We start from the raw sequence: 14,777 nt of genomic DNA on the forward strand, positions 1-14,777 counted from the left end.
AATAGAAATATCATTTTGAAAGATTTTCCCCAAAGAGACATTCTTTTATGTAACAGTCCCAGTGTGTTTCCTTGACAACACTGTTGCCAAGAATGTCTCTTTGAGGCAATAAAGAATTTGTGGTAAATGATTGATGTCTATTTTAAAAATAGAAAATGTGAATATGTCATATGTAGTTAAACATGTTACTATAATCATACAACCAAGTATAGGTTGCCAACATACCAGTTAAAGCTATATTAAATGTTGTTTATTTAAAAAAAATAAATTCAACAAATATAAAACTTAAAAAATTAGATAAACTGATAAACTCCAGAATAAGCAGATGAACTAATGTCACAGGTGCTTTAAGAATAATTGATGTAGATGCCAACCTTTTCCAAATGGCGAAAAAATTTTCTTAAACTGAATTTGTCATTCATTGAGGCACTCATTCATTGCTGAGCTATGAACTATACTAAGTGCTGAATTTTAATTGGTAAAGACCTCCTTGGAAAGTAATAACTGAATAGAGAAAGCAGCAACTACTCTGTGTGGTAAATAGAGAGAATCGACATTCTGTCTTCATCTCACACTTAACATATTAAGACAGAGACACTTCAAAAGGTTACTTAGTCCCTTCTGCCATAGGGTGAGGCAATCAATCTTCTAGATTATTTCCCAAGAAGCATTGTTCTATAACCTAATATTTAATCTAATATATGCGGTTGATGTTCCATTTTGGAGTCATGAAAAATAAAACACAGCTGAACTTTCCAATTGTAGGAAGAAATGTAGGAATAATATATTTTGTCTTTAGTTTTTTTTTAAGCACATGCATTCTTAATCCACTACAGCTGGATGTTAACACCAAAATGACTACCCTTTAGCACACTTTCCCACCACTAAGACTGATCGCCTGATCCAACAAGTACAATGTGCAGTGACCGTCACCCCAAATTAGAAAGTAGAACTTCTGAAGTGCATATAAAATGGGATAAGAGAAGATGACTCTGGCCTAAAATCACAGCTCTAAAATCACCTCAAACTGTAAACTGGTCAAGATGATGCAGCAACGTCACACTTCATTAACTCTTTCTACTCCAAAGAGATAGATAATGGGTAAAATATAACAAGAGAAAGGATGTGGATTTAAATATGTTAAAGACATATTTATCAACTTAAAAGGAAACAAAAGTCTGGTTAATAAGCAGGAGTCAAAGCAGATTTTCTGTGTCCCAAATCTTGAAGCCAAAAATAGATGCTGGGAGTAAGAAGAATTTTTAAAATCCTCCACACAAAAATAAAGTGCTGAATCTCTAGCCCTAACTTTCACCCAGTTGTGAGAGAGAGCTATAAAAACTTGCTACCAAATGTTGCCAGGAGCTACAGCTCATGCTGTGCTCTAGGCTTAGTGTAGCTGAACCCAATCTTTCAATGGCTTTTCAATCGACAACTAAAGAACTTGGTTTGAAATGGAGTCAAAAGAACTGTTCAAGGTAACTGTAAGTCCTCTAAACAAGAAGACTGAGTCCAGAAGGCCATTCATCAGCATCCATGAAACTGTGGCTAATGTGTCAGCTTGAAGGTGGAGTAAAATTGCAGTCTCTCCACAGTTTTAAAAAGTCACCTCTTTAATTAGCTTATATTCTACAATCTTGATTTATACTTACTAACATGTCACTTCCTAGTGTCGTTCAACTGAAACATCAATAAATTTTTCTATTTTCCCCCAACTGCTGTCTATTATATCACAAGAACTCTTTTTTTAAATAAGTAATACTATTACTTATTATTTTAGTTAAATCACTTCTAAAATGTTTACAGTGTACCTGGCACTCTTTTTACAACTTTATAAATATTCACTTATTTAAGTAATAAGGACCCTAATGTAAGACGTAGGCATCACAGGGAACATCCTGGGCATAAGCCAGAGTAGGACACACAAAAGAACACCAGGTATTTGGAAGGTGGATGCTTGACGGTTTCTACAAGTGTTTGTTAAGCATCTGCTATGTGCCAAGCACCCTATCAGGAAGTGGCCAAAACTATTTATCTGCATGGATAAAGAGTTACCACCAGAACCAGAGAGAGAAGGAACTCCAATCTGATGCTAGAACTCTCTACATATTTTTATATTTTCATCTATAATGAACCGAGCATTGTTCTCATTATTGGCTCAGTCATCTTCAAAAAAATCTTGTCAAAGTACTGAGTTCAAGAATCTTTCTAGGCATGGATGGATAGACAGGGGAGAGCAAGCTATATAGACATAGATATAGATAGAGGTATACAGATGTAGAGACTAGATAGATAGATATAGACATATAGATATATAAAATATAGATTTTTTTATATAGAGAGATTTTTATACAGAGATGGATGGTTTCAACCTAACCTTTACATCAAGATGCTTACTCATGGGAAAAACAATGCAAGAGACCGTCTTACAGAAGACTGACGAAATTAAGCTTATTTTTGTCAGGTTTGCCTCATGTTATAAAATTTGCATTCCACTTGTAAAACAAGATGTGACTCTGATAACTATGAGAATTCCATGATAGAAGGCACTGTGTGGCAACATGAAAAAATGGTTTAGTTTTATCCTAAGTAACACTGTGCTTTTTAACGTTTTATGCTTTTCTGAAGGATGAAATCTCAAGTTACATAGAGAATAAATCATTGTCATTAGTTTTATAAGGAAATCTTCAATAGGAATTGTTTTACATAGTAATTTCCCCTTGATCATTAAAATATATTATCAACTAACACAACTCTTCATAAATACGTCCATTTCACAAAGCACTTGAACACAAACCATCTCAAGAATCTTTTCATCAATCTGTACTTGACACAAATAGGAATAAAGTTTTCTTCAGCTCAACCTATTGTGGATAAGTTATATTCTATTGCCGTGCCTAGTTTTTCCCTTCCTCTGTCTATTATGGTTGGCCAGACCTTATATTTTACAACTGCATAGCATATTATGTGATGCTGAGCCTTTAGCAAGTACATTCAATAATTGTTTCCATTACATATATGATCTACTAAACAATACTAGTCAGCGGTTTGTCATTATTTCTTATTCGACCATCAGATAACAAGTATTTATTGAGCACATAGTATGTCCCAGGTTATGAAGAGCCATAGATAAACAAAACAGTCATGGCCCCTGTCCTCACTGAGTTTGCAGACTAGCTCTTAGGAAGAACAACGTCCCAAGGTAAATCTGTGATTCATTTCCTTGAATTAGTCCATTTCATCAAACCGCTAAAATTCCAAATTATTTTCCCATAATACATATGCTCTCTTCAAAAACAAAACTACACAATCATTAATAACAGTTGCTTTCATGGTTTAGGAGAAAACAAGTAATAAACATTACAAAACTGCCATACTGTTACAAAAATAAATCTTCAAAGTATATATATATAGACCCTGTTGAGTACTTCTGGAGCCCAATAATGTTTTTGAAATCTTTTGATTACAATATATCTCCACTGTCATTAAAACGGAGAAATAATTGCCAAAATCTCCTGAGAGTTAAGATGAGTTATCATGACAACTTAATAAAACATGCCATTGTTTGACAAGTTTTACGATAATCCCAAGACTTTGCCATGGTTGTACCTTTTACCTGAAAATAAAATAAAATAAATCTTTTCTTCCCTGACAGAAAAGATTTTTTTGCTTGAAGCTACCAGCAGAAACTGAGGGAAGGATGACATTGCATTCACTCCATGGTGTGGCTCTCAGAATACAATAGAAAGATAAGATCAAAACTTGAAGTTTCAATTAGTGACCTTCTTCCTGGTAGAGCCAATGACCTCCATAAACTCCTTGTTAGTGTATAGGCTGAGGGTACAAAACCCCCCAGCAGCACTTGCTCTTGCAGAGTAGCTAAGGGGAACCACACACATTCTAATTCAAAAATCATGGTCAAAAAATACATTGACATTGCTAAAATGATCACTCTCAGTTGTGGAAGAGGATAAAAAGAAAGGAAGACATAGATGTTTAAAACCTTACAGACTGCCCCTGCCTAAAAAATACAAATTGGTCTTTAGAAATAAATTCAGTTTTGAATACTTGACGTGTGCATTTCCCTTCAAACTTTTAAATCTGAGTGTTCTTCCTAATCATATGTTCATGAACAGTATCAAATTCCTCCAAAGTCTTTTTTTGTTGCTAACAACCTATGCTGTATCTCCCTTTAACTACTGTTCAACCCTCAGTGTGAGTCATGCCAAAAACAGATGGCATCTCCTTCTATGAAGCAAGCAGTTGGCCACACAGCAAGAAAGTGCCAATTTCTTAAGTTTGACAGGTACCCTTCAGTCTGGTTGCATCTCTGTATCATAATTTGTTAAGCACATAACATCTTTTAGGCCATTTTTTCAGATTTCAGCCTGCCCCTCACCTGCAACCAGCACCATCTCATACATACAGAAATATACTTCAAGAATTAAGAAATTCCAGCACTTTTAGTTTCAAAAAATCATATTCATATATTTTATATAAGTTTAACATCAAAATTAATAAAATCCAATATAAGCCAAAGAAACCATTTCTAAGATTCAAATACAAAGAAATGTCATTTAAAGTTTATTCTCTGCTTTCTATCTTGCAAGCCTTTAACCTTGGAAAGTACGTTGTAAATTCATTTTCCACTATTATTCTTTTCTGTATTACCATGAACCATTTTTTCTTGGGTCAATGTGAAATATCACTGTTCCTAGGGATTATCTTTTGAGGTGATCATCAATAGCATTAGTCACAGTCACCAGGACATATTATAGTAGAAAGTTAAAAAGTTATTTGATGTACTTTGTCATTTTCTAATATAGCAAGGGCAGCAATTGAATGTAATCATGTTATAACAAGGTGTATATATTGGACAACAGAACATTCTAATGGAATTAAATTTCCATTTTGTAAAGGCAGTATATGAGATGAGTTGGGATAGATGAATGTTTAGAAACCATAAATAATCCTTTCAAACCATGACAGGTAATTTTACTTGCACACAAATGGATGATTTTTAAATGAACAGAGATTCACTTTTTGGCAAGTACTTTACAAAAGATCTAGTTTATACCATCAAGAACTATTCAGTTGAATATAGAAATGGCCTTTACATTTTCCCATCCTAGGAAAGTCTTCCCAATCAATGAGAATACTTTTTATCAAGCAAAGCTTCTATATTTCAATTCTCACAATTAACTATTTCCTATAAGTATACTTTCACATCAAAACCCTAGCCCATGAAGGAAATGCAAAATAGGGAATAGAAAGGCTCAAAGAAGCAATACTACTAGGTACTCTTAATCTCACTCTCTCTAATATCTCCAGTCCCAATTCAGTAGACAGAGAAGGCACTCATCCTCACCAGGAAGAACAATGGTTAGATAACAAAGAAAACAAAGATCATTTGTATTTTGCTTGTTCGTATCTCCCAACCGTCCAACTGTTCCAACACTCAACTTCATTGCCTTCCTTTGTTCTTCATTTATTCCAGACCTACTTACTAAGCACCTAGTATGTGTCAAGGATTTTCCTAAAAAGTGAGGACTCAAATATAACAAAAGCAAACATGGTCTGGGTACCCCTCATGGAATATCATCTAGCAGAGGAGATAGACCTAAACTAATAAACATACAAATAGAGGTGAAATTATTACCATGATTAAGTGCCATGAAGGGAAGAGATGTGGTGTCATATCAGCTCATCACAGGAGGGCTTGCTGTGATCAGGGAGGAAAGGTAAGTTTTCTCTGAGGCATCAAGCTCTAAGTGGACATTTGAATTTGTTGGGAGTCGACAAATGTGGAAGGATGGGAGGGAGGACAGATGAAGCATCTCAGGCAGAAGGAACAGTATGTACTGAAGGAGAACAATCAGGGCACAGTTTAGTGAAAAAGCAGGCAGAGCTGGGGAGTGGGATGAGGTCTTACTGGGAAGAGGTGGGGTCTGATCATGTAGGGTCTTAAAGTTTATGTTAAGGGTTTGGATCTTTATCCTAAGAGCAATGAGAAGTCATCAAAAGATTTTCAAACAAGGGGTTGGGGTGGTAATATTTGAAATGAATACTTTCACTAGAGCATGAGCAACAGAAAGGGGGAAAGTGAGTAAAGAGAGAAGAAAAGTAGGGAGTAGGTCACATAGATGCCATTGGAGTGGTTCAGGAAAGAAGATGGTAGCTTCAACAGGACAATGGAAGTAATAATGATCCAGAGGTAGGGATATCTGTGGGAAATATTTAAGAGGAAAAACTTACAAATTTGGGGGATGGAGTAAATATAGCATGTAAGGGCTATAAGAGGTATTAAGGTTTCTGGCTTTGGTAATCTGTGGAATATGGCATTATTTACTGAGAAAGATAACAGGAGGGAAGGACTAGGTTTGATGAGGGATTCAGGAAATAGGAAGAAGGACAATTTAAGAGTCGATCTGGACACAAATTTCAGGTGTCACTGAGGTGAAATTGTCAAGAAGACAATTGGGGAGATGCGTCTGGAGTCTAGGGAAGAGGTTTGGCTGAAACTGCTAATTTGCAAGTCTTCTGCACACAGGTGAGAATTGAGCCTGGAATGTGGATTAGATTGCCCAAGGCAAGAGTCCCGAGGGGGAAAAAGTGAGCCTAGAAACCAGCGTTGAGAAAACTCAAGATTTAGTAGGTTGACAGATCAGAATCAGCCTGCAAAAGTGACTTTTCTCTCTTTGGCTGCCTTCTTGAAACCATATGACTTAAAAGGCCAAACAGTAGGAGTCTAGGAAAAAGAGTATTTAAGGAATGGTGGAGAGATAATACACAATGAAAGCTAGTGAAAGGTCAAGGAAGATAAGTGTTGACAAATGACTCCTGGGGAAGGTCATTTTTGAATATGTGACAGCTGTATTGGTGGAGTAATATGGAAGCCAAACCAGAGTACACAGAAGGATGAATCGGAGATAAACAAAGAGGCTCTTGAAAAGTCTGCTGTTACTAGCCTTCTGGACTCAAACTTGGGCCACCCCTCACAGCCCTGGTCTTCCTGAAGCTGCACAGGGCTCTAACAAGGCTCCACCTTCACCTTAGTCCAGAAGTTCTCCACCACAGCACTCAGGAGTCCCAGCAAACCTGCTGATTCGGACTCTCTAGCTGCACACATTTGGCCCTGTTTGATGTGCTGCTAGAATTAGAAGCCAGCTCTAACTTTACGCTGTAATCCAGTGTGCCTCAAATTTTAGGCATTCATATACAACTGCCACAATTACTGTCATGTGCATGTACCTCCTATGCTATCATTTACTTAGAATGTTTCTTTAAATTGGGCCACTTTAAAACATAAATTAATTTATCATTAAAGGATAATATATGCTAAGACCACAGGAAAAACTGTCATTTATCATAAATGGATGGTTACTGTAAATAAATTTTAAAAACAGAGAAAACAAAATGTTAAGTTCTAGCTAGATACTTCAGCTCATTGAAGACTCTGAACCTGACATACAAATGAACAAAAGGTGAGAGGTGCTGCTTAGCAAGAGAGATGTTAAAAATATACTCACCCCAAAACATAGTTGAATGTTTTTATTAGGTGAGGGGATTATTCCTTGCACAAGTTCTAAAACTGTGGTGTTTTCAGTGCACAAATTCAGAGATATAGAAAAAAAAAAAAATGTGACCTTCTGTCCCAGCTTGATTTATACTGTCTTGTCTCATAATTATCATGAGAACTACTTAGAAGCTTCTCCTTGTAAGGTTACTCATAGAATTAATATTTGCCACAGCCTGCAGTTAGTTATCCATAGGGTCAAATCTAAAGAACTTAACATCATAATAGAAAGTGTCAATTCATTCAAGAAACATTTAGTGAGCCATGTACTGCCCCAGGTGCTGGGATTCAGGCATGAAAAAAACAAAGTGTCTATCATCCAGGAGTTTAATACCAAGAGGGGAGATGCACATGTAAACAAGTCATAATTTAGAATCAAAAGCACAACAATGAAGTTTAGAAAAGGAAGTGGTTAACTATTTAACTATCTGGGCCGGGTGGGAGGAGGGAGATGGGCAGGTCATCAGGAAAGTCTTTCTGGAAGAGATTCACCCACACACTTCAGACTATCTTTGCTTATTATGTACTGAGAATTTTTAACTGAGTCTGTGCCTACAGCTACTGGATCTATTTTTCATAAATTTCTTACTTATTACTTATATGAGGTTTACTTTATTCAAGTTTAAAGGATATTTCACATTAATTAGTAGTTTAATTTTTCTCCTGTGGGAGGTGGAGTTTTCAATTATCAAGGAAGCATGACCTGGTTAAAAGAGCACCACGTCGCAAGTCAGGAACCCCATGAGCTCAGTTCATCCTGCTTGTTATCCCTGTAACCTTGGAAAACCACAATTTCTGAGCTTCAGTTTCTTCTTTCATAAAGTAAGGATAATAAAACTGAACCTCTTTGATTTACAGTAGGCTAGAATTTCTATTTTTGTACAAACCACTGTGAAAGAGAAAAATATTTTAGAGGGATAATTTAATTAAAAGTAAGTTGATTCTAAATTAAATGATATCAGATAATTATGAAATGATATCAGACATATGACATCCAATATATCTGGCTTGAGGAAAGAATTCAACCCAAATTTATTTCAGTTAATTCTGGGGGAGAAATTTCTTTAACTATGACAAGAGATTAAAAACATATTATTTAATAGTCTTTCCAAAAAGCAAGCTACATAAATAATACATGGAATCTGATTCCATTTATTATAAAATAAAACAAACCTTTATAACTACATTTGATTCAAAATGCATTGAAAAAGTCCACTAAGCTATATTCCAAACTATTGACAGTGGTTCTATATAAGGAGGTCAGTGGGTAGGAAAGGGAGGATTACATATAGGAAAGGGAGGATTACATATGGCAAAGGTCAGCTGATAAGAAGGAAGTGAAGATAAAGTGGGCAAGAGATAAAGGCAGTGTTAACTTTTTGTTCTATATAATTCTGTGTTGCTTGAATTTTTATAGTGAGAATTATTTATGTCTCATTTAGTTAAAGAAGACACATTGTAAATAATGAGGATTCTGGATTCAAGGAGACAGACTAAGCTTCCACATTTCACTGAAGAAATAACATCATAAACATAGTAAATGGGCTAGAGAGGCATAGATGGCAGAGTAGGAAGACCCTGAGCTCCCCTCATCTCATAGGAGCACCTAAATTACAGCTATTTACAGACCAACTGTTGATGAGAAAGACTGGACAACTAGCAAAAAAGATCTTCTACAGCTAAAGGTTTAAAGAAGGAACCACAATCAAGACAGATAGGAGGGGTGGAGTCATGGTATAGCCAAGACCCATACCCCAGGTGGGTGACCCACAAAGGAGAGGATAATCATAATTGTAGAGGTTCTCCCCAAGGAGCAAGGGGTCCGAGCCCCATATCAGGTTCGCCAACTCAGGGGTCCTGCACCAGGAAGACAAGCTCCCAGAATGTTTGGCTTTGAAGGTCAAAGGGGCTTACTTTTGGGAGAGGCAGAGGGCTGTGGGAAATAGAGCTTCCACTCTTAAAGGGCACGCACAAAATCTCACATGCTCCCAAACCCAGGGAAGAAGCGGTAATTTGAAAGAAGCCTAGGTCAGACCTACCTGCCGATCTTACAGAGCCTCCCAGAGAGGCAAGAGGCCAGTGGAGTTCACACTGGGGACATAAACACTGGCAGCAGCTATTTTTGGAAGCTTGTTCTACCACCAGGACACTGATGATGGCAACAGCCATCTTGGAATCCTTTCCTCTAGCTTATTAATGAAGGGACCTGACTTTGCACACCAGCCTGTGGGCACCAGTACTGGGATGCCTCAGGCCAAGCAGCTAGCTGGGCATGGACACAGCCCCACCCACCGGCAGGCTGACTTCCTTAAGACCCCCTGAGCCCACAGCCAACCCAAGACCTGGTTCTGTCCACCAGAGGGCCTAGGACCTGGTCCCACACACCAGGGTGCCAGCACTAGACCCAGGAGCCCCCATTGCCCCATAGCCAGCTGTTGAGACCTGGTCCCACCCACCAGCAGGCCAAAAGCAACTCCTGGATCCCCAGGAACCCAGAGCCAGAGACCCCAGGACCCAGCTTGGCCCACCAGTGGGAAGGCACCAGCCCAAGGACAATCTGGGACCCAGCCCTACCCACCAGGTGGCCAACACCAGCTCCAGGATCCCCAGGTCCTGTAGCCAGAGACACCCAGACTTAACTCCACCCACCATTGGGCAGGCATCAGCCCCAGGACCACCCCAACCCCACAGCCCCCCATGTCAGTATCCAGCCCTTCCCACCAGCAGGCCAACACCAGCTCTAGGACACTTTGGGCCCCTCAGCCACCACCATAGGACCAAGACCCATCCATGAGCAGGTCAACACCAGCTTCAGAACATCCCAAACCCTACAGCCAGCCAGGTCAGGAACCAGCTGCACCTACCAGGGTGACACTAGATTCAGGACACCCAACCCTGCTATCACCCACCCCAAAAGTGGCTCCCACCACTGGGCCAAAACTAGTCCCACAATCCCCCAGTGATCCGCATCCAGCTGCCTCATGACTCAGCCCCACCCAATAGTGATGGGCAGCCTGCACACAAGGCAGGGCCTGGCAGTCAACCAAACCAGGGGACAGACACACCTTCCAGACTGCCCACAGTAGTCAGCCTGCCACAACAGAAGGACTCATGCAGCCCACATAGGGAGCACCTCTAGAGCACACATACCTTTGTTGACCAAAGGGGAGTGTGCTGTTGGGACACAGAGGACATCTCCTACGAAAGGCCACTTCTTCAAGGTCGAGAAATACAAACAACCTACCAAATACATAGAAATAAAAACAGCAAATTAGGCAAAATGAGGGGTGACAAAGGAATATGTTCCAAATGAAGGAACAAGATAAAAGCCCAGAAGAAGATAAACACACACACACCACACCACACACACACACACACACACACACACACACACACACACACACACACTAGAATATTACTAAGCTATGAAAAAAATAAAATCCTGTCATATGCAACAACATGGATTATCCTAGAGGGTATTATGCTACATGAAATAAGTCAGAGAAAAACAAATACTGTATGATTTCACTTATATGTGGAATCTACAAAGCAAAACAAATGAACAAACATAACAAAACAAAACAAGAGTTATAGATACAGAGAATAAACAGGTGGTTCCCAGAAGGTGAGGATAGAGGAAGAAAAGAAATAGGTGAGGGAGACTAAGAGGTACAAACTTCCAGTTGCAAAATAAACAAGTGACAGGTATGAAATGTACAGTGTGAGGAATAAAATAAATAATTATGTAATATCTTTGTATGGTGATAGATCATAACTAGACTTATAGTGGTGATCATTTTGAAATATGCAGATATACCAAATCACTCTATTGTGTGACAGGAACTAACATAGTGTTTTAGGTCAATTATACTTCAAAAACAAATACACATAGAAAAAGAGATCAGATTTGTGGTTACCAGAGGTGGGGGTGGGGAGAGGGGAATTGGAGGAAGGAGGTCAAAAGGTACAACGTGATAAATGTAGTTAACACTGCTGTATGTTATGTATGAAAGTTGTTTGCACAGCAAAGGAAACCATAAACAAGACGAAAAGACAACCCTCAGAATGGGAGAAAATATTTGCAAACGAATCAACGGACAAAGGATTAATCTCCAAAATATATAAACAGCTCATTCAGCTCAATATTAAAGAAACAAACACCCCAATCCAAAAATGGGCAGAAGACCTAAATAGACATTTCTCCAAAGAAGACATACAGACAGCCACGAAGCACATGAAAAGATTCTCAACATCACTAATTATTAGAGAAATGCAAATCAAAACTACAATGAGGTATCACCTCACACCTGTTAGAATGGGCATCATCAGAAAATCAACAAACAACAAATGCTGGAGAGGGTGTGGAGAAAAGGGAACCCTCTTGCACTGTTGGTGGGAATGTAAATTGATACAGCCACTATGGAGAACAATATGGAGGTTCCTTAAAAAACTAAAAATAGAATTACCATATGACCCAGCAATCCCACTACTGGGCATATACCCAGAGAAAACCGTAATTCAAAAAGACACATGCACCCGAATGTTCATTGCAGCACTATTTACAATAGCCAGGTCATGGAAGCAACCTAAATGCCCATCGACAGACGAATGGATAAAGAAGATGTGGTACATATATACAATGGAATATTACTCAGCCATAAAAAGGAACGAAATTGAGTCATTTGTTGAGAAGTGGATGGATCTAGAGACTGTCATACAGAGTGAAGTAAGTCAGAAAGAGAAAAACAAATATCGTATATTAATGCATGTATGTGGAACCTAGAAAAATGGTACAGATGAGCCAGTTTGCAGGGCAGAAGTTGAGACACAGATGTAGAGAATGGACATATGGACACCAAGGGGGGAAAACTGCGGTGGGGTGGGGATGGTGGTGTGCTGAATTGGGTGATTGGGATTGACATGTGTACACTGATGTGTATAAAATTGATGCCTAATAAGAACCTGCAGTATAAAACAACAAACAAAACAACTAATACTAAACTTTCATTGGGTTATTTGTATGGAAATATGTTAATATAAATGTTTCAGACATTACATGAAATTTCTAAAAATCTTAAATTTGTATTTGTATGGAAATATGTATGGAAATATGTTAATATAAAGGTTTCAGACATTATATGAAATTCCTAAAAATCTTATATTTGTATTTGTATGGAAATATGTATGGAAATATGTTAATATAAATGTTTCAGACATTACATGAAATTTCTAAAAATCTTATATGTTCTGGTATAATGTTATAAGTAATAATCTTAGTTATTACTTTAAAATGTATATCTCAGAAATAACTAATTTTCTTGTCAACTGCATTATTATGAACTTTCATCAAATCTTTAACAGTGGTCATTTTTAAGTCTTTTGTCATTTACAGACAGTTCTGGGTGTACTTTGATGCTTTTGCAAATATGTTCCTATAAAAGGCTTTCATCTTCAAGAAATTCATGGAAAAGACTCTGACAAGTACAGGTTTCTGGTAACTGACTGTACTGCTGAACTGAATGAATAAGCATTTTCAGAACTCTAATGAAAAACTGATGAACTCATAAAAGTGCTAACAAAAGATCAAGATGAAAAAAAAAATTAATTACATGGGACTGAGTGAACTGATGAGGATGAGTATAATTTTTGTGACTTTCTGTCTGAATTAAAAAAAAAATCCCACAAGGACTCAGAGGCAAAGAATATACAAATCAATTTTCACTGCAAAGTAAAGGAGCTGTTACAGTGGAGGATTACTGGACTGAATGTCAATATTATGACATAGTATGAGTGTGTTTCATGTTTGGTAATTGCAATCATTGTTGCTTTTGTTGTGGTCATCCATGTACAATGTTTGGTGTCAGTCTACTTATCTCTTGTAAAAATAAAATACAGTGTGTGTGTGTGAAAAAATAAAATAAAATAAAATAGCTATGGTTAAAATGTTAAAGAGCTCTAATGGAATAGTAGACAACACAGAAGAAAGAATTAGCAATGTAAGAAGAAAGATTCAGGTTCTAAGAAAGAATCAAAAGGAAATGCTAGAAATTAAAAACACTGTAAAAGAAAGGGAAGTGTGTCTTTGATGAACTCATCAGTAGACTGGACATAGCCAAGGAAAGAATCAGTTTGCTTAAAGATATGTCAATTGAAATTTCCCCAACTAAAGTAAAAAGAAAGGAAGAATTTAAAAAGATGGACTGGCTCATCTGTGAACTATGGAACAATTTCAAGAGGTGTATTATATGTGTAATTGGAATATCAGAAAGAGAAAAAAAGATTGAATGGATCAGAAGAAGTAATTGAATAAATAATGAATAAATAATTGAATAAATAAAAAAAAAAAAAGAAAGTTGTTGAAGAGAGTAAATCCTAAGAGCTATCATCACACAAAAAAGGTTTTTTTCTATTTCTTTAATTTTGTATCTATATGAGACAAGGGATGTTCACTAAACTTAATGTGATAATTATTTCAGGATGTATATAAGTGAAGTCATTATGTGGTACACTTTAAACTTATACAGTGCTGTATGTCAATTCTATCTCAATAAGAAAATAAAGCAATAGATAGGTAGATGCTAAATGAATAGAACAATAACAATGCAAAGAATGGGGCATGGTTATCACTCAACAAGGATTTCAGCAAATTTCTGGGAGACAAAGTAGATTCAAGTAAGTTGATAGTATAAGTCCAAGTCTGAAGACAGAAGAAGACCAAAGTCCCAGCTCAAAGACAGTCAGGCAGAGAGAAATAATTCTTTTCTACTCAACCTTTTATTCTATTCAGGCCTTTAGTGGATTGGATGAGGCCCACCACATTGGGGAGGGCAATGTGCTTCACTGTCGACAGATTCAAATGCTAATCTCACTTGGAAACACCCTCACAGACACATTTAGAAATAATGTTTTACCAAATATTTGGGCATTTCATGTCCCAGTCAAGTTGACACATAAAATTAACAATCACACTATTTAAGGAATGTCCAGGAAAACCCAAAGACAATAGGGGAGACAAAAACAAGGATACCAGAGGAAATTTTAGCCTCTGACACCACAGTCACAGCGAACAGCAAACACAGCCTACCTTCCAGCCAGATAAGCATAAAATATTCCACTAAAGGCCGATATACCTAAGTTCTTTTACCCAGTACATCATGTCTGGCTTTCAACCAAAAATTATAAAGCACTCTAAAAGGCAAAA

The sequence above is a fragment of the Balaenoptera physalus genome (assembly GCF_965194825.1).
Source record: "Balaenoptera physalus genome assembly, chromosome: 3".
NCBI lineage: Eukaryota > Metazoa > Chordata > Mammalia > Artiodactyla > Balaenopteridae > Balaenoptera > Balaenoptera physalus.